Below are 19,742 nucleotides of genomic sequence, written 5' to 3' on the forward strand. Positions count from 1 at the left end.
ACAGTTTCAGATAATAATAGAAGTTGATGCTTTGTGCAGTGGACCGATGCTGATATGATGGTACTCAGGTGTCAGAGTTGTGCTGTGCTAGGAAAATCACTGCTTCGCAGTTAAAATCATTGCAGTTCTGTACAAAAATGTTATATAATGAAAAAATAATGTAGGAAACAGCTCCTTAAGTGCTCATAAAATTTGCAGACACTGCAACAGCTACTGTTAAGTGTGCTGTGCGCAGCAAGGGTGCTTTCTTGTCCAAAATTAATCAGTTCAAGGCACCCAAAGCACACCTGGGTGAATTTGCAGTAGAAGATGATCAGATAGTTTTTAAAATAAAATATAGTAATAGCTTAATGTAGATATTGTTACAAATTCTCTTTTATTTTTATCACTAGGTTTGATAATTAAAGATTTTTTCTTGTGCACAACAGGTATTTCATCCCTCTGCCCTATAGCCACTCGTTATATGAAGAGGAAAGGCAGGTAAAAAATATTAGGAGAGGCAGACCAAGGATACCCTTGAAACAAATAATGTAGCTATTGAAACCTGTGCTTAAGTTGTTAAAAAAATTTCTAATACTGGAAAAAAATCAGACTCCTTAGTCCACTTCTCAGAGATATTATAGGCAAAGCCAACTCATGGAATAACATGGAAGGGGAGAGAACAGTAACCTGAAGCCAGATTTACACAGATCTCTGTGGTAGAATTTCTGCCTTAATTTGTGCATATAATTGCTCTTTGTCTATGTTCCACTTCAAGTCAATTGAAGCTCCTTCCAGAGTGTGATTCATTATCTCTTAAAATAGATCTGATAAATTATCTAGAAAGAGAGCCTAAGGTAAGTCGCTCACAATTAGATGTCTAATTTTCGAGCAGCTGAATCTCACTTAATGCTGACAGTAAAGAAAGATCACAGAGTACATGCATGGCAATGGCCTTGTTCTTTTCTGTAACCTCTATCCCACTGTAATGAACCAGCCCTCATGAGAATGATTTTCCCAAGCCGAATTATGCTATAAGAATTAGTTTTTACCTTCTATCTTTTCCTCACTCTTAGCACTTCTCTCTTCTTCTTGAAATCTTTGCAAACTCTGCTCCCAGGTCTATGTTCTTTTCTTATTCTTTCCTTCTTTATTTCCCTTCCAATATACTAGTTTTAGCTGGAGGTCCTCTAGGGTCTGTAGAGCCTGTCCATTCCCTCCTTCCACTATGCCATACCTCAGGGTAATTTCATCTAACAGCAACATAATGTACCATTTCTTTTTCTACTGGGAAGGCATGTAATTTACTATCAATACCAGTCCTGTTTCCTTCCACTCAAGCTAAAACCTTGTTTCTCGGATACCTCCAGGTAAGAACATGATCTGTTCTAAAATTTACCTGCATTCCCTGGCTCTGCAGCAGCATCTCTCCTTTTAGAAGGTGTCATATGAACTGCAAAGATCAGTCTCTGTTTGCGCTTTCCTCCAGACTGCATCCAAATATTTTAGACTAATTGTACATTATACCAAATAAACCTCTTTTTCTTGCATTGACATACTTTAATCCAGGCTCCCAGCATAATGTGTCATCCTTTTCTGGCCTTGACCAATGCAGTCCTGCTTCTGCTCAGTAGTCTTGCTAATGTTTTCAGAATACTCTAAGGATTGTTTTTCCTCTGTTTTTGAGGTTTAAAATTTCTCTTTGTGGCTATCTATTGGATCTGCCTTTTTATTAAATTAAAATAAGCTTTCTGTTAACTTCATAGCTTATCTCTTCTTCTCATTATTTCAAACAAACACCAGACTCCATCATTGTTCTTGATCTTGATTCTTATTAGAAGCATCCTAAAGCAGCCCTCTTTCATAATTTTCCTGAAATGATGTCCACAAAGAAACAGTAAAATTGTCATCATCTGTGCTATTCATGTGCTACATATTTCTATTGTCTATTTATTCTTCCCAATTTTAGTTTCTCTTCTTTTGAACAACAGCTTGTCTCCATTCTCCTATAATGCTCAATCTGTATAAATTTTTTTCTCCTGTTTTTTTCTCCCAGTCTTTTTTTTTTTCAGCAGAGTCTTGATACTGAGTCAGAGTTCATGGTAGTAATATTAATTAAAGGAAAGAAAAATAAGGAACAACTACAATAACTAATTGTAGTTATTTTACAAAAAAAAAAAAATACAATTTTTTACTTTTGATGGCCAAGGAATATTTTAATGATGTTGCAATACTGTAGTTTCATTTTTCTCAATGGAAAATCTGTTGAAAAATTTTACTGCAGGAAAAATAGAATAATGAGAAAAGGAGCGTATGCAGATTCATAGTCTTGAAAATGAACATGCAAGGCTAAAAGTGATGATATGCTCCTTTCAACATCACAACTTTGTCCCAACCCTGATAGTTCCTGAAGTATCAGTATCCACTCTGGCTTGTTGATAATGGATTCAGAATATTATTCTATACAGCACAGTTGTGTTGTGTTGTACTATTATAACTTGAATCTTTTAGATTTCTGTGTGCAGCGCTATATAGTGCAGCAAGAACTCCTCCAGTCAATAAAGGAGTTATTTCTGAATTGCCATTCTTCAATAACAGAATTCAGCAACCATGCTTATTAAATCAAAACTTTGGAAAAGGAAGCATAAACCCAATAGTCCATATAGATGAGAAATATGTTTCTCAATACTTGAATTGCTCAGATGTGAAAATCAGTGCAAGCTATACAATCACTCTTATAATGTGCTTATAAAGGGATTTTCATAAAAATGCGATCTTACCAATTGCATGGTTTATTTCTTCAGGATAACAGTACTGACTAATTTCAAATTATTTTTATAGGGTGAAGATATAAATCAGAAAATCTTATATCCTGTGAAGCACAGGGAAGAGTTCCATAATTGAAGCTACTTTACAGCAATGGGCTACTCCATCAAATTAGAGAGGTTTTTTCACACCCAAAATTTGGAAGGAAGCTGTGAAACTAATTTGATGTTTTGGCACATAAACGTTTGATAGATAGATACTCTGATTGTAGTTTGATCATTTCTTGGAATGGACAAACTCTTTTTCTCTACATCTGATTTAAAAGCATAATTCAACTTCCCTTTTTTCATTCTTCTTCCCTACTTTTAAACAACTAGATTTCGACAGACAAGATCTTCCCACTGTATTATCTTTTGGTTAGAATTCCTTTGCTCTCCTTTTTTTTTTTTTTTTTTTGGCTAGGCATTTCTAATACCAATGAAAAGCCACTTTGAATTGGAGTCAAGTTGTTAAACAACAGAATTCGGAGGGCCATGGAAGTAGGCAAAAACAAGCTAATTCATTTATTTCATAAACTTTCTATGAACAATAATTCTAGCACATGCGTACTGAAGGTAGGCAATTCTCCAAATCTAGGGGAAAAGTAACTGATTTAGTCATGGTCTTAATTAAATTTTATAAACTATTTTAGCTCTATTTTATATATACTACATTTATTCTGTAGGCTTGTTTGCATAAACTCATATCTCACAATCAGAATATTGCAATGTGTAATTTAGTATTTTAGAAAAAGAGATGTTATTTAAATAACTCTTGTCGGTTCTTTACTGCATTGTTTGGTTAGTTAAATCCCCTGCTATAATAATTTTGCTCGCCCATCTAAGGATTTCTTTGCACTCATCCCTCTCTTAAATCTGAGGATTCCTTAAAAAAACCAAACCAGAACCAACATCCCCCCAAAAAAGAAGAAAACAAACCAACAAACAAGCAAACAAAAAAGAAAAACCCAAACAAACAAGCAACAACAAAAACCCCACATGTGCAGCTACATTCTCTAGGGGGAAAACTGAGTTTTAAATTCATGTGCAAAATTAAAGGTTCTCATTGGTAGTGTATGCCCAATGCATGATTCTAGATTACCATTTTCTAATATACCTTATCAATTGCTTTATAGCAATTGCAGTTGCCCAACCACCTAAATGTTCACAATGAGCTAGCACCAAACTGCAAAGGAACAGCGGGTGTGATAAAGGCTATTTTCCTGCAGACACCCTATTCCAGTATTGCTCTCCTGACTTCCCTAGCCCCATGCCCTCAGTTTCCCCAGCTGCAGACTTGTCTGCAAAAGATGCTCATCCTGAGTAAAGTTCTTGTCAGTGAGCTGGGAAGATGGCTGAAGCCACAAGCCTTGTGGAACATCAATCCCTAGCCCTCTTTTACTTCACAAACCAGAGAGCTCAGGTCTCTGCCTTTCTGCTCTTGTAGCACAGCTGACCAGCTTTGCAGGAACAGGGAAATATTTTCAGGGAATGTCATGGTGTGAGGTGGAAATGGGGATAGCAAATGAAGTGTGAAGAACTGCAGGGATAGCAGTTTTGCACTTTTGATGCATAAACAATTTAGGAGGCTTCCCATATACTTTGTATTTTTCTACTGCTCTAAGCCTGTGAAACACCAAGAGTATCACCTGTCTTCTGACTGACAGGTTAGCTCACTGCAGACGTAACAAGCTAATGTGTTGGGAGGACGACTATTCCAAGCAAATACAAAAATAGAGTACTTAACTTTGGGGTAGGATGATCACTTTAGAGAAGCTTCAGGTTTAATTAATTCCAAAACCCTGAAAACAAGCAGAAAATTGCAAACTATCGACTTTGGTATGTTTTGTGTGTTTAGTTTGCCTGAGTCTTATGCCTGCAGTTTTTAAAGATGCATGGAAATGTTAAACCACAAACCAGCAAAAGCAGTGAAAAAGTAATTCTGAGGAATGGATGTGCTCTGTCCTTTTCTTTCCCTAAGAGAGACATGTTTTAAATTGAATGGCCCATACCTGAGTTCTGCAATTTGTACCATAATAGCTAATTACTGCTAGCATCACCAAATATTCAAGGACATTTCTCTGCCTTGTGGACTGGGTTGGGCAGTTTTAAGCTTATATTGTTCATATTTATAGACCAAATGTTGTAGGGAAAAAAATTAAGCAACCAAGCCAAAAGAAAAAACACCTAGTTTTAATTCAAACTGATTCTTCTTATGAACTCCTCTTAGAGTTAATTTTTTTTCTTTATAGCAAAAAGGTTTTAATTCAAAATATTAATTTTTAAATGAATTTAAAATTAAAAAAAAAAAAAAAACAACAAACAAACCCTGTGCTAAGATGGAGAAGGAACCACAAAATTTAGAATTTTCTAAATTCTTTTCATAATGTATTTGGACTATTGGTACTATTTACTAAAAAACATGCATAGAAATTAGGAAACTATTGAAAATTATTCACAGACATATCTCCTAATGAAAAAGTAACTTTTGGAATTTAGTGCAAGCATATGGGAGGCTAATGTAATGTTTCTGCCATCTATCTTGACCAGGGATCAAGAAATCATGGGAAACCATTTTAAGGAGGAATTATCACAGTTGCTATACCTTCCATAAGAATAAGGACAACTGTCCCTTTCTGACATTATCCTGCTGGGTGACAGAGTATTATGTGGTCCTGAAATGCTGTGACTATTAAACTCTACAATCCTATTCTTACAGGTCACTGAAAATATTTTTAAATACTTTTTTATAGCTCAGCCACAGATAAATGAAGCAGAAAATGTCTGTGTTAGAGACTTGTCAATTAAAGAAGAAAAAAAAAATCTTTGCTTTTTCTGCACTTGTTTTGACAGATTTATTTTTATTTCTCTATTAGAGGATTTTTTTTTCAAGTTTTTGTTTTTAGAATTTAAAAGACCGAATATGTGGAAATGAAGCCTTCAGTTTTGAACAAGGGAATAGAATTTCTGCATTGTACAAGCATGTGAGATTTGCTAAAATATTTTGCAGTCCTCTCAGTGGTAGTGTTTTACCTCTAAATTTTGTTGCCTGATGCATTAAGGAGTAAGGTACATGTGCTCTGTGCAGTTGCTTTGAATATTTGACATACAAGTATTTTAAAAAATGTACCTTGGGCCAGTGTCTACTGGGACATGTACAGGACTAAACTACAATCCGCACATGAACTGCAAAGAAAAAATGCTTGTACAGATAAAGACAACCCTCTCCTCTCCTCTCCTCTTCTCTCCTCTCCTCTCCTCTCCTCTCCTCTCCTCTCCTCTCCTCTCCTCTCCTCTCCTCTCCTCTCCTCTCCTCTCCTCTCCTCTCCTCTCCTCTCCTCTCCTCTCCTCTCCTCTCCTCTCCTCTCCTCTTCTTTCCTCTCCTCTCCCAGATTTTTTGTTTCACAATTTATAGGACATTATCAATTAATTTTAGTAAAAACACTAACAAAACAGGTATTGCTGGTGTAAGTCATTCCCATGAACTGTACATAGTTCACAGCTCATTATTTATATTCTTTTGTTAATATGGAAAACCCCTACACTTTCCAGCTTGAGTGCATGGACGTGGACCTTGGGACCTTATGATTGAGTTTGGGGTACTGCTTCCTTCCTGATTTTGAGCATGAATTGAAAATGTTCAGCATGATATGATCTTTACAGCAGGTTGACTGGTGTATCAGTTCCGTTTACAGTGAAGAGGATTTTGTGGCCCAAGTTCACTGTTATTGGTATTGTCTAAGAAAGATTACTGGAAAGTCTATTCTACTACTTCTAAGTCATATTCTGCAAGGTAACACTGTAACCAGAAATCCATATAAGAGAAATTTCTTTTTCAAATTAAGGCTTGAGGGATACTAGATCCAGTTGGTGCAAGGGCAAGTTTCTGTAGTTTCCTATCTGCTCTCCCTTCTACAGTGTGTCCTATGCAACAGTGCAATAAAACTCTGTCTAGCAGGAGACTGTAGGATTCATTAAGAAAAAAAAATATTCCTTGCCATGACTGATCATGTGTATTTCCTCATATATGTTTGAAGATCTTGTGATACTTGGCAGGATTTAGAGATTAAAGTCTCACTAGAGAAGTCCCACTGAAAACATGAAGGACAAGTGACAGCTTTTAGTCTGTTTTTGAAAAACAGAAGCTAACTATAGATGGGATTTACATACAGTTTCCTCTGTTTTCTTTCAAAAGCTGGACTGACAGACAGAAACCAAGTTTCTTGCAACAGACAACTATCTGTTTCTCCTCACTGCAGCCCATTTCTATCCCACTGAGGTTATGTGGGTGCATTAGCTATACATATTCTGTATTAAGATATCTGTGTTCCACATGTTTCTCTATCAAAGAGTGAGGAAATCATTTAATAATACTGCCTAGAGCTTTCCATTTAAATTTTCATTGCATCTGGTAAAGCTGCTAAGTGAACGAGCATTGACTTTCTGAGATAAAAATAAACCCATAGTGCTTTTTTTTTTTTTTTTTTTTTTTGGGCAAAGAGCCAGCATTTCATAATTTCATCCTTTTGGTTTGTTATGGGTGATAACTCAGCTTTAATGATCTGATTCAGTGAAGTAATAAAATCCCAGCTTTGCTTCAGCTTTTTTTTTCTTTTTAATAGCCAGATTTATTGGTTCATGCATGGTTTTGAACATCTGCAGGTCAGAAACTGTCAAATTGCTTAGACCAAGGTATGTGTTTGTTACTTGGGCACAAGTGAACACATAGATTTCTGTATTAGAATTATCAAAAGACTGATGGTTGTATCACTAGTGAGGTATGACCCCATGGTTCTCTGCCAGGTTGTTTATTTACTTCCTAGGTACTGTCACCCATATTTTAGCACAGAAGAAAACAGTTTAATCAGAACCAAAAGGATGAAGAGGTGATTGAGGAACTGATAAACATTTATACATTTGTGAGGAAGGTGAAGGAGGTAATATTTTGAAAATTATAGTTTAAATTATGCTTGTTTACAGAATGTGATAAAAATAAGAAAAATGCCTAATAAGTCAGTCAGATATAAAAAATAGATAAGAGAAAGGCACAGAATAAACTGGTTTAGATTCAAAATTGAGAGGGAAAGTGTAGTTGCCAATATTTATTTCCCTCAACTAATTTTTTTTTTCTTTTCATCAAATTAGGGGTAGACAGGTAGGGTAGAATTAGTTATCCCTTGACCTGCTGGCAGTGATTTTCCTAATGATGCCCAGAAGTCTGCTGGACATCTTTTCCCCAGGGGCACAATACTGTTTTATATCCAGCTTGGCTTGCATGGCCTTCTTTGCAAAGCTGCTTTCCACCTTTCAGTCCCCAGTGTAACCTGTCTGAGGTTATTCCTTCTTACAGGCAGGACTTTGCATGTGCCAAGAGAGTGGTCAAACCTGGAACCAGAGAGGCTTCCTAGAGAGCTGGTCAATACCCCAAACCTGTCAATGGTTTAGGGACATTTAGACAAGGCCCTTAGTAATACACTTTGACTTTTAGTCAGCCTGAGGTGGTCAGGCAGTTGGACTAGGTGATGGTCTCTTCCAGCTGAGATGGGGAAATACAGTGGCAGAGGATGAGGAAAAGGCTGGGGTAGTTAACGCCTTCTTTGCCTCAGTCTTCAATAGTAAGACCAGTTGTTCTCAGGGTACCCAGCCCCCTGAGCTGGAAGATGGGGGAGGAGAAGAATGATGCCCCCCTAATCCAAGGGAAAATGGTCAGCAGCCTGTTACGCCACTCAGACACACAAAAACCTAAGGGGCTGGATGGGATCTGCCCGAGTGTACTGAGGGAGTTGGCAGAAGGATTCACTGGGCTAATTTTCATCATTTACTGGCAATCCTGACTAACCAGGGAGGCCCCAGTTGACCAGAGGTTAGTTAATGTAACACCCATCTACAAGAAAGGCTGTAAGGAGGATCTGGGGATATACAGATTTCCTCTCCAGCAGGAAAAACATTTTTTCTGGAGCTCTAGAGGCTAAAATTATTTGCTCCTAAACATGTGAAAGTACTGTCCGGGGAAGTGGTGGAGTCACCATCTCTGGAAGTATTCAAGAAATGACCCGATGTGGCACTTAGTGCACTGGTTTAGTTGATATGGTGGCATTCAATCAAGGGTTGGACTTGATGATATTTTAATTATTTTCTAACCAAAATGATTCTGTGATTCCGTGATCATATGTCAACAGATGAGATCATACTTACATTCCCAAGGAAAAAAATTATGAAAGGAAAAGCTTAATGAAACACGTCATAATCATATAGTCAATATGAAGAGGGGTTATGTTGTTTCTGCTCTTTTAATGAAGCAGTTCACTTGCCTGTAATTTCTGCTTCACAATATCCAGTTAGTAAAAACATAATAAACATGGGCTGGGGGGCTTTTTGCCTTGCCTTGTCAATAACATTTGACCAATGAGGTTGTATGCAGGAGCAAGGACTGTGCACCTCTGATTGCATTTGATCTTCAGATGCTAGAATTAAATCCTAAAATCCATTTTCCTGAAGTCAGTGAAAATCATGTATTCAGCTCCTACAGTCAGCACCTGCATTTCCAAAATTAGTAAACATTTTGAGATAGATACATAGATATCACCAAATTGTGTGTCTAGTATCTGTCTTTCATTGAGCAGTATTTTATTTTTAGCACTCTATTCTTTTCTCTTTTCAGAAACAGAATTTCAAGACAGCAGTCATAAAGACTCCCCATGTGACGGGTGCAGACACCTGTGCACTTATGCAGGCATGCATATATGCATTTAACACTCACTACACACACTGCATACACTTTTTTGTCATTCAAATAAGAAACAGAAAAGAACATCAGGAGGGATGTCGTTCAATAATTACCTCTTTTTTTAACACAGCATCAGGCTTTTCCCAGAACTTGCTCATGGATAATTCTCATCTACTCTGCAAGTGCGTGAGTTCTTCAGTAACTTTCTTCTATATTTTTGTGCATATCATTCTTTAAATAGGGGAAGAACAGTCATTTTGGGAGTCCATTTTGGGGTCCATTTAACAGATTCATATTTGAGGAATCGGAGGTTTGTAAGGTTCAATTTCCATTTAAAATTCAAAGTCAGTTTCATTCTTATGAAATAAGTATTGATTTTCTGCAGAGAAATGCTAATCAGAATGCTGCTGAAAAAGGAAAGGAAATTGAGTGTAGAAGAAAGGCACTGTGAAAGAAGATAGGAAATTTAGTGCCTCCTCTTTTTCTGAGGGGAATATTCTTCTTGGAGCTTTGAGCTTGATGTCCAAGATTGTCTACAAAGAAAAGTCTATGAAAATAAATACTGACATTTCAGATACTTTTCTTGATATCATGCTTTTGCAGTAGTGACATACTTCAAACTATAGGGATTATTGCAACTGTTGATGTTATGAATCCTTTTACGATGTTTAAGACCAATCCTTAAATCTAGTCTCCTTTCTCCAGGAGCTTTGCATAACATCTGGAAAATATTAGAAATTCTTGTTTACAGATTCAAGATATAGGCAATTCACAGAGGCCAGAGCAAGAAGGAACCACTGAGATCAATGGGCATTGGTCCTGGAGTCAAGCTTCCATAGAATTTACATCTTGGATGTAAATGGATAGAGTGGATAGAGTCCTGTTCAGCCTCCCACTTCTACATAGAGCAGGGCAATTTTTGTCAGATTACCTTCCAGAGGAACCTCCAAATTTAATTTTTTCCTTGATGCTATGGTAATTAGTGAAAATAAAGCCAGAAGACAGAACCCAGCAGCTTCCAACTCTGCACACCTAGTCTGCAACCCAGCTCCACGTCAAGTTAAATTTTGGGCGTTTCTCTTCTTCCTCCATTTCATAACTTTCCAGTTTCCATTTGTAAAACGACCTGGTGAAAGCAGCAGTGTGATCCAACAAGTTCCAGCTTGACAGAAGCTCGTTTTCTTTAGCAGAACTAGGTTTGTCTGTTGACTGTTGCCTTAATATAATGTATTTGAGCTTCTCTATCTAAAAAAATATTACTTTCCCAGTGGCTGTAGCTACACAGTGTTTGTAATCATGGTCAGCAGCAAAGAAGTTAAAAGACCAGAAAAATGCAAACTGTCACTCCACCTCCCTCGCCACCAGCAGGCTTTATGAATGGTCTTTTATGAATGTTGTTAGCTCTCCAGCTACAAGACATTTTAAATGATGGATGAACAAAGGCATCATCTGTGCAAACACTGGGAAGTTTGAACCCAGAGGAAGGTTCAATAATTAGTCATGCAGAATATTAGTAACGCCCTTTGGTCATATTCCAAGTTCCTCCTGGATTACAACACAACGTCACAAATCATCAGCTACTGCAACTGGTGTTTTCACAAAGGAAAAGCTTCCTGGTGGTAATACTGAACTGAGGAATAATATTTAACTCTGGATCTTTCCTAAAAACTGGTAGTGTACAGGGACCATTTCACTCTACAAACAGCTTTTTTTAGTTATCCTTCTGGAAAATTGACTGTTTTTTAAATCATCTTTTCTTTCCAATACTGTCATCCTTACAGAACTGAATGTGTTCATCAGTAGAAAGTGAGACATTTTTCTACTGTTTATGTCATCAGCATAACTATGAACAGTTAAAAATGCAGCATCCTGTCTGTTATAGCTTCAAGCAAGTACTAAGAAGTTCTTTTCCAGGCCCACTGTGGGCCCTAGGCTACATGGAGGGAGGTAAATGAGGGCAGGATTTGAAAGCAATGCTTTGTCTTTCACAGTTGTACCAGAAGGAATCATTTGCCCAGCAGAAGGGTTTTCAGATTGTATTGTGCGTATAGGAAACAACACAGTTTACTTTCCAGACTCCTGAAAGGTTTGCAGAACAGATGCATAGAAAAAAAAATTATATTTTAGTCAGCAAGCTAAGCAAATTTGATCTGGAAATCATTGGGATATAACAAATAGGTAACTTCATGCTATCATTTTTTGCAAAAGCACTTTCAAAGTAGGACTGCACTTTAAATCATTCAGTGTCAAATAGAATTAGATTGTAGGAACAGTATGGAGATAGAGATTATGTAAAGAGCAATAAAAAAAGTTAAAATGCCTTTCTCTTCAGCTCTAAGGTTCTCCAGCACATAGCAGATATCACAGTCACTGTTATTGGCAGCAAAGGCTCATATGGTGTTAAAGATACCCATACAGTGCTGCACATTACTCAAAAAAAAAATCCTATTCACATAACATTCTACCTTTATACTGGATCATTGTGCTCTTAGTATCATTTCAAGATAAAAAAAGCAGTTTGGGCAGACAGGTTTATAATGGAACTCAGTCAAGCACACTTTCCTGGATGAATCAACCTAACTTCAAGGTGCACGTAGCTGAAACCTCCTGTGATTAAATATTGGGTATGTACAGCAAGGCATTCTGGCTGTGACTTCAATTGTCTGTTTTAAAACACAAGCCGCCTGCAGAAAAAAATTATTTAGTTAGCTAAATAAAGTACTTGTTGAAAATCCAAAGAAATCATTTGCGTAATAAATAAGGTTGCTTATTACCAAGCTAGGATGATTATAGCTATTTTATGAAATTTTAATTACATTATGTGGCTGCTCAAATATTGGTTTTGAACATTAATCAAGTTACTTAGGAAGCATTTCACAGAAGGGAAAATAAAAATGAAATGGCTTATTTACTAATCCCAGTGTATTAAGAAAAAAATTCAGTGGGAAATCATGAAAAAGCCATCAGGGAGAAAGCACTGCCTAAGAGTGTTCACAGTCAATAGAAGTCTGAAACAAATTTTCACTTGAATGCTCCTCCAGTGCTGTCTCAGTAGTATCTCTGTCCTCCAGACAACATGGTGTGGTTTAAAAGCCACATGTATAATTTTATAGGTAACTTTGTAGCCTAAAGCATTGAGGTTTTTTACATATTTAGGAACCAATAAGATATCCTCATGTTACTAGAGAAACAAGATGTCTACCAATTTTGTTATTCAAAATATATAGTTTTTTTATGGGCTCTGAAAAATGCATAAAAATTCTCTGACAAAAAAAAAGTTTGCAGTGAAGAAAAGCAAATAGAAGCCTGAATTAATTAGACAGATATGGATTGATGCTGAACTGATGTGACAAGTGCCCAAGTTTTGCCACTACATATGTTTTCTGTCTCAGTGATTTATTTCCTGTGGTAAATTGCACAGGACAGAGATGTCACCTGAAGTCTGCTGAATTATTTCATTTTACATTTTTATTACCCTTTAGAAACATTCCAGATTTGTATTAACACTGGCATCTTGAATAGCAATTCAAGGGCATTATCTGTGCATGCAGTTTTACTAAGTACATATCAGCACTGAAGGTAGCAAAAACCTCCTGGTGATGCTTCATCATAGACGTCTACAAACTCACAGCTGTATTCAACAGAGCCCTTTACAAAGAGATTCAGGGGAGCATCTCTTCTTTAATGCATGACCTAACTCTGCTTTTCCCTCATCCACAATTGGAACAATGTGGAAAAAAAGAAGCCTTTTCCCTTCATTTTCTCCCTTGCAGAAGCTGAATAAAGACCCAGCATATTTCTACCCTGTCAGCCAGGAACTGCAGTTTATTGTTTCCTCAAGTCCAGAAGGAAGAGGGAAAGGACAGAAACAAGGCAGCAGATGCTGTTTTGCATTTCTGTCCAGGTGTATGAATAAAGCATGCCTTGGGTCTTGAAGCTGGTGCTATAGTACACATGCTCTTTACTCATCAGGTGCCCCAAAAGCTGTTGCTTCATTCAGTTACCTTCACATCAGGCCCTTGGACATCCTTTCCAGCCAAGGGCTCATTCAGAACGTCTACAGTAGGATACTGTTTGCACTAAAGGGATGGGACAAGATGCAGTCAGAAACACAGCTAGTTACTTTACCGTACTTTGATTTCAACTTAAAAGAGCAGTCTTATCTTTCCTGTGTAAATAGCTCTGCAAAGGTGGTTGTGGGTCAACAAAATTGATGAGAAAATAACATTAAGGAAAGTATAGATTTTCTCACATGATAAAATCTAAACTGTATCAAAGTTATTTCTTAAGGTATCTTTGTAGTTTTGTTTCAAACTAGTTGGTATTTTAATATAAATCATATGTTTTAATGAAAAAATTAAGCACTACATTAGATTTTTGGCAATGAGAATTCCCCATTGTTACAAGCCTTGTTCTCAGGCCCTTTAAATGTAATTCAATGTTCTTCCCAAAGTATTTCACTTGTATTGTGTAACACATACCTTATGACAATAAAATATTTCTATGTATTACTAATAATTTCAATACTAATATCTGATATAATTTGTAGCATTTCTTTTCTCTTTGGACAAGACAGAATGGCTGACAAGGAAAGAAAACAAAGTGGAAAATCTGGGATCCAGATAATCAGATAAAACTTTGAATATTTTTGTTGCAGCAAAGGTTGAGATAGCATGCAAACCCAAGAGACAACCTAGGTATTCTCAGCATGTTTAATATAAATATTAAACCTATGAAGCTCTGACTATTTAATCTCTGTCCAAGGGCTGTCTGTCAGCTGCTTGTTTATGTAGATCAAAATATTATCCAGATCACTTCTAAATTGTTGCCCGTTTCATGTTGCATTTTCATTAAATATCAGCTAAAATCTTTTCTACTCTTAAAAATTATGGTATTGAGGATTGAACATTTGTATCACCAAAGCATGAATATGGTTTAAGTGGGGATAGTGTATCTATGAATCTACAAAGATACACATTCATTATACTTCTAATTTATACAAATTGCCTTAAACTGACTTAGTAGTCAATGATTCTTCTAGGTCCTGTCCAAGTCAGCATATTCTGTGATTCTGTGAAATATTAATTTTTCTTAAGAAGCCTTACCTATATGTAACTATACTAAAAAAAAATATTTTGTACCCATCTGTGTAAGTTTGTTTCATTAGTGGAGTTTTAATTCCCAATATAATTTTTTTTTTCTGTGAGATCCAGAAAAAAATGTCTGGCTTTTGTTGATTTATTTTTAGTCTAAATTGTTTACTCAGATATGTCAAGCAAACTCCATGTACTTACCTGGATTATTACCATGAAACATTTTGATTGCCGACAGTGCAAAAGTTTTGAGCACTTCTGTCTATGTGTGTTTCAGCTCTTCATATACCTATTCAGACAAAGTGAAGCATGATAAATCTTACAAGGAACAGTAAAATAGGTTTACTGAAGACTGCTGAGGGCTATGCAGCATTTCATAACTTTCAAAGACACCATTAGAGATAGTACTTGTACCACTGCATTTCAGCAGGGTATGTCTTAAATTAACTTTGAATAGATGGACATTGAGAGAAAAGAAAGACCTTCAAAGAAAATTAAATTTTCTATGCAAGGACCATCCAGGTCCAAGGACATCCACATTTTTGTCCTTTGCACTTTTCAAAATTCAATTGAATAAGAATTGAGTAAGAGTATTTTATGTTCAGTTAATTATGTAATTATTTTGTTTTATAATACCTTTCATTCTAAAGAATCCCATGAAGCTTCAATATCCCTACAAAGGAACTGGGAGATATTTTGCTGAAGGATAACAGAGTATAGCTGGAGAACAAATAGATTCCTGCCAAGTCAAAGTTTCAAGGTGTAAAAAACTTTCTCCAGTCTTATTCTCTCACTAGATTATTGACCAGTGAATTTATATGAATGAGAAAGACCAATTTGTAATCCATGTACTTTAGCCTATGCCTTCTTCATTCCAAATGAAATCCATAACCAGGGAGGAAAGGAAATTGCAACCTCTCCCATTGGAACTATTCCACCTTGGATAAGTAATGAACCCTTTCCTTGTAAAGGCATTTGAGCCTTTACTTCCACAATTCAAGATAACTCTCTAGCTTCTGAGAGTTAGAATTAATTTATCCTATGTTTTCTCTGCACTAATGAGTGTTTAGCTGAATGTATTACCTAGAAAAAACACTAGCAAAAGAGAGATTGTCAGAACTGACTGGAAAAGGAATAATCCCTTGCTTTTATTTTACTATAAAACCTAATCTTAGCCCTCAAAATGTTCTTGCTGTAACCACTTTATCAGTGTGGTGGGTTGACCCTGGCCATTAACTCACCACCCACTCAGTCACTCATCCACTAGTCCTCAATCAGAATGGGGACAACAGTTTGAAGAGCAAAAGCAAGAACGCCTTTGGGTCAAGATAAAGACAATTTAATAAGTGATGAAAATATTTTTAAAAAACCAACCAAACATAAAGATTGAAAAGACAATCAATTCCCGTGCCACAGGCAAACTGAGGCACAGCCAGTCTCCAAATATTTCTGAGGTCAGCTGTCCTGGCTGTGTCCTCTCCCAGCCTCCTGCCTACTTCTGAGCTACTTAATGGTGAGGCAAAATGAGAAACAAAAAAAAGTCTCAATGCTTTGTAGGCACTGCTCAGCAATAGCTGAAAGTGGTGTATCAACACTGTTTCAGTCTCAAATCCAAAATGCAGCACTACATGGGCCACTGTGAAGAATTTAACTTCAATCCAACCAGATCCAGTATAATCACCTAAAGCACAAGATCTCAATTTTGAGAGCTCAGAATTTCCCAATGGAAAACTTAGTTTATTGGAAAAATCCCAAATTTGAGAAAGATCTCCAAACATTCCCCAACAACTTGGTAAGGTCTCAGTCCAATTGAAATTCAGTAGAAAGTGAGCACTTTCATATTTAACATACTTCTCTATCTAAAGGTATTTTAAAGTGGCATTCCTTTTTAAGCTATTTTCCAAAATAGTGTGGTGCCTCTGAGATGAAAGAGCTGTGATCCATGGTGGCTTTCTTTCCCAGGCTATATTTTTATCATTAGGCTAATGTAATATACTAACAAATAAAATACTAAGATTTGTTTTCAAATACCTTTAAATCTTAAAACATAGAGCCAAACAAATTGCTAATCTGAAATGTTTAGCCTGGAGAAGATTCTTGAGATTTTCTCTCAGTTGATTTAGATGTCCGAATACCTGACTGATTTATCAAACCTGGACATGTCCACCTCTCTCATTTGACATTTAGACAGTTTCAGGTGCCTGAATTAACACTTCAAGTTGTGGTGCAGTATCAGCACACTGATTTTGCAAAGTGAAATTCAAATTGCTTCCACTTTGTTGTCTCATGAAGTAGCCTCATTTCCATTTAAGCTCTCTACCCTGAAATACTATTATATATTTCAAAATCTCCTCCAACTTGCTTTTTGAGAACAGTCATTGTTTTTTTTTGAACTAAATGTCAACAGGAAATGCTTTTAAATTGTTTGTGATTATTGTGTGAAACTTTGTTGGCAAAAATAAACATTGATACAGGGTGCCTAAAACACTCAGTGTTGAGAATATTTTAGCTTAAAATTGAGAAATTCAAAGAGTGAAAGAGATAATATCTGGGAAAAGGGAGACATGCAAGGACAGAGAGGATTAATCAAGATTCAGATTAAAGTTAGTGTTGTGCAATTTACTAATTCCATTCCAAATCGTGTTTCTTGAAAAGTGACATTTTTCATCTGTCCTTGTATTTTCTCCATTTGTCTGAACAAGACAGTGGAAGGAAAATAAGATTGTAGCTTATGATAAAGCAGAAAAAAATCCAAGACCTTTGTGCCTATTCATGTGTTAAAGATTCATATTTGATCCTGCAATTTAGGTCGAATGTGACAGTTATTAGACAACCTTATTTCAAGAAAATTGGAAAAAAAGTTGAACAAAATGGTCCTAATAGCTTTTTATGCTACCTTAAGCTTCTAAACCTCTTCCAAATATCCTATCATGGTTAGTTCTTATGACTTCAAATTTAAAGAGGCTGCACTTGCTGCCTTTTGAATTTCCTTGCATGACCTAATGAAAGATGAAGCAGCTACCAGCCCAAAGAGTAATGGACACTTTTCCAACAGCACCACTTGGTCTCTAGAGCAGCAGTCATTCTCCTTGTAGAAAAGAAAGAGAAAATACTGTTCTTGCCCACTCTGATGGAAAGGGAATTTCTTAATTTTATTTCTTTAGGGAAATAGGATGGATACACGCATTATAACTAAAAAAGAGCAAACAGCATCAGTGATTCAGTATATGCTTCTGTAATTTATTCCCCCTGTAGTAATTACATTTTAAAGCAGTTTCACATCATGATCCTCAAGGACAATATGAAGTCTTATCCCTTTAGATATATCTCTTATATTATATTCCTATATTGAAAGGACACTAATTTTCTGTGTGAGAATGATTTTTTTTTTAAATCATGAGAGTTTCCAGGTTGAGCTCCTTTATTACATGTATTTGCTTTTGATATATAGCCATATGCTGTATCTGTTCAGAGAGCAGTTGATCTAATAAGCTTACTTTTATTTTCCAAAGAAAGCATCTTATCAAACCAGGAAAAGCAAAGCCTTTGAAAGACTTGCTTAGTTTTCTGCAGCATGTCATAGAAGGAGAATGCCAGGCTGTCACTCCTACCAACTCGACTGGATCAAACCATTGTGGGCAAGGTTAACAGAATCACTTTGACAGGTACTGATTGGAGCTATTAATACTCCTTTTGCTGAGAAAATCAGTATGAACACATAGTATAGGGAGGTACAAGGTTGGATTGCATGTGGCTGTCTCTGCCATTTCAATTGGTTTTATTGCAATTCTGTTTATGTTTAAATCACATGCTTTTTTCCACACTCCTTGTTGTTTCAGTTTTTATTGTGCTCTCTGTTTTAACTTCTAAGGTGTTTTACATACATTATAGACCCATTCCATATAGATCTAATTCATGAACCAATTCAATATTACTTAATTATCAATGAAACATGAATTAAAGAGAATCTTGGCCTATACAATAATCACTTGCTTATACTTTTTCCAAAATAACATTTACTGTGAAGGTAAGGGATGGTATTTTATTACACTACAATTTTTATAGAAAAAGTGTTTCAGCAAATTTTCCACATAGTAAGGGTTTTCTTTGTTTCCCTACACTCTCATTTTTTCTCTTACAGGCTCTTTAATTTTTCTTCTGTCATAACTTCACTCATTCTTACAGCTCAGTTCAGGGTTGTCTTCAGTATTTATTGCTATATTTAATATTGTGTGTTAAATTTAAATGTATTTTCTATAAATTCCCAAACCCTGTGTAGGTTTGTTCCAATTATTTATATTCTTGCTTGGACATTCTTCTTATTTTTGCAGGACCTATATTTGAATGAGCAATAAAATTATATGAACAGGCTTTCAAAGATGCTGGGCAGACAAAGTTTCTATTGCCTTCAACAGCAGCTTTGTGCAGGTTCTTCAAAAAAACTGTCGGGTCCTAGTTGAAGAATGTTTTACTACAAGTTATTAAAAATTTCAAGACTGTACAGATGTAGTATTTGAACATTAAGATACTCAAATAGGTGATTCTTGTAGTTTGAGAAGGAGGGTGAAGCAGTACATGTCTTCAGCAACTACAGTGACCACCAGAAATGAAATGGCATTTTATTTATGTGAAATTTGAAGCTGGCTGGGGTTTTACTGTGTATGTGTAAAATAAGTTAGTGTTATTGATAGACCTATTTTTGACATCTTTTCATTGTTCATCTTGTTTCTCTCCATTTTGTGGCAGCACTTGACAACCAAAATTGGTTTTACTTCATCCATCCTTCATATCAGAGAAATGAAATAGCAAGTACTGACATGTCCAAGACAAGTTTATCTATGTGATATCACTTCTCTTTCATTTTGATCTGAAGCTTTGCTTTCATTCCACACTCATCTTCACTCCCAATGAAGGGACAGACATAATGCCATAGTTCAGAAGACTGAATACAGAAAACTAAGTTCTGTCATCAGTTATGCCTCATCTAGCTCCAATGATGAAACACATTTGAAAACATGATTTGCATTCCATTTTAAAATATGTTTTTTCTAAATGTGTTTCATTTCCAGTGTGCTTACTTAAAGACTACACTTTGATGGGTATTTGGCTTTGATGTTGGTTTATGACAGGTGAATGTTA

The 19,742-nt window shown here is 36.1% G+C and overlaps 1 protein-coding gene across 2 annotated transcripts in view; it reads left to right on the forward strand.

Moving 5' to 3' along the window:
* Positions 1 to 19,742, forward strand: part of GPC6 (glypican 6) — a 718,299-nt gene that overhangs the window by 457,051 nt on the left and 241,506 nt on the right. The gene's annotated exons all lie outside the window — the stretch shown is intronic.

The sequence above is a fragment of the Anomalospiza imberbis genome, chromosome 2, assembly GCF_031753505.1.
Source record: "Anomalospiza imberbis isolate Cuckoo-Finch-1a 21T00152 chromosome 2, ASM3175350v1, whole genome shotgun sequence".
NCBI lineage: Eukaryota > Metazoa > Chordata > Aves > Passeriformes > Viduidae > Anomalospiza > Anomalospiza imberbis.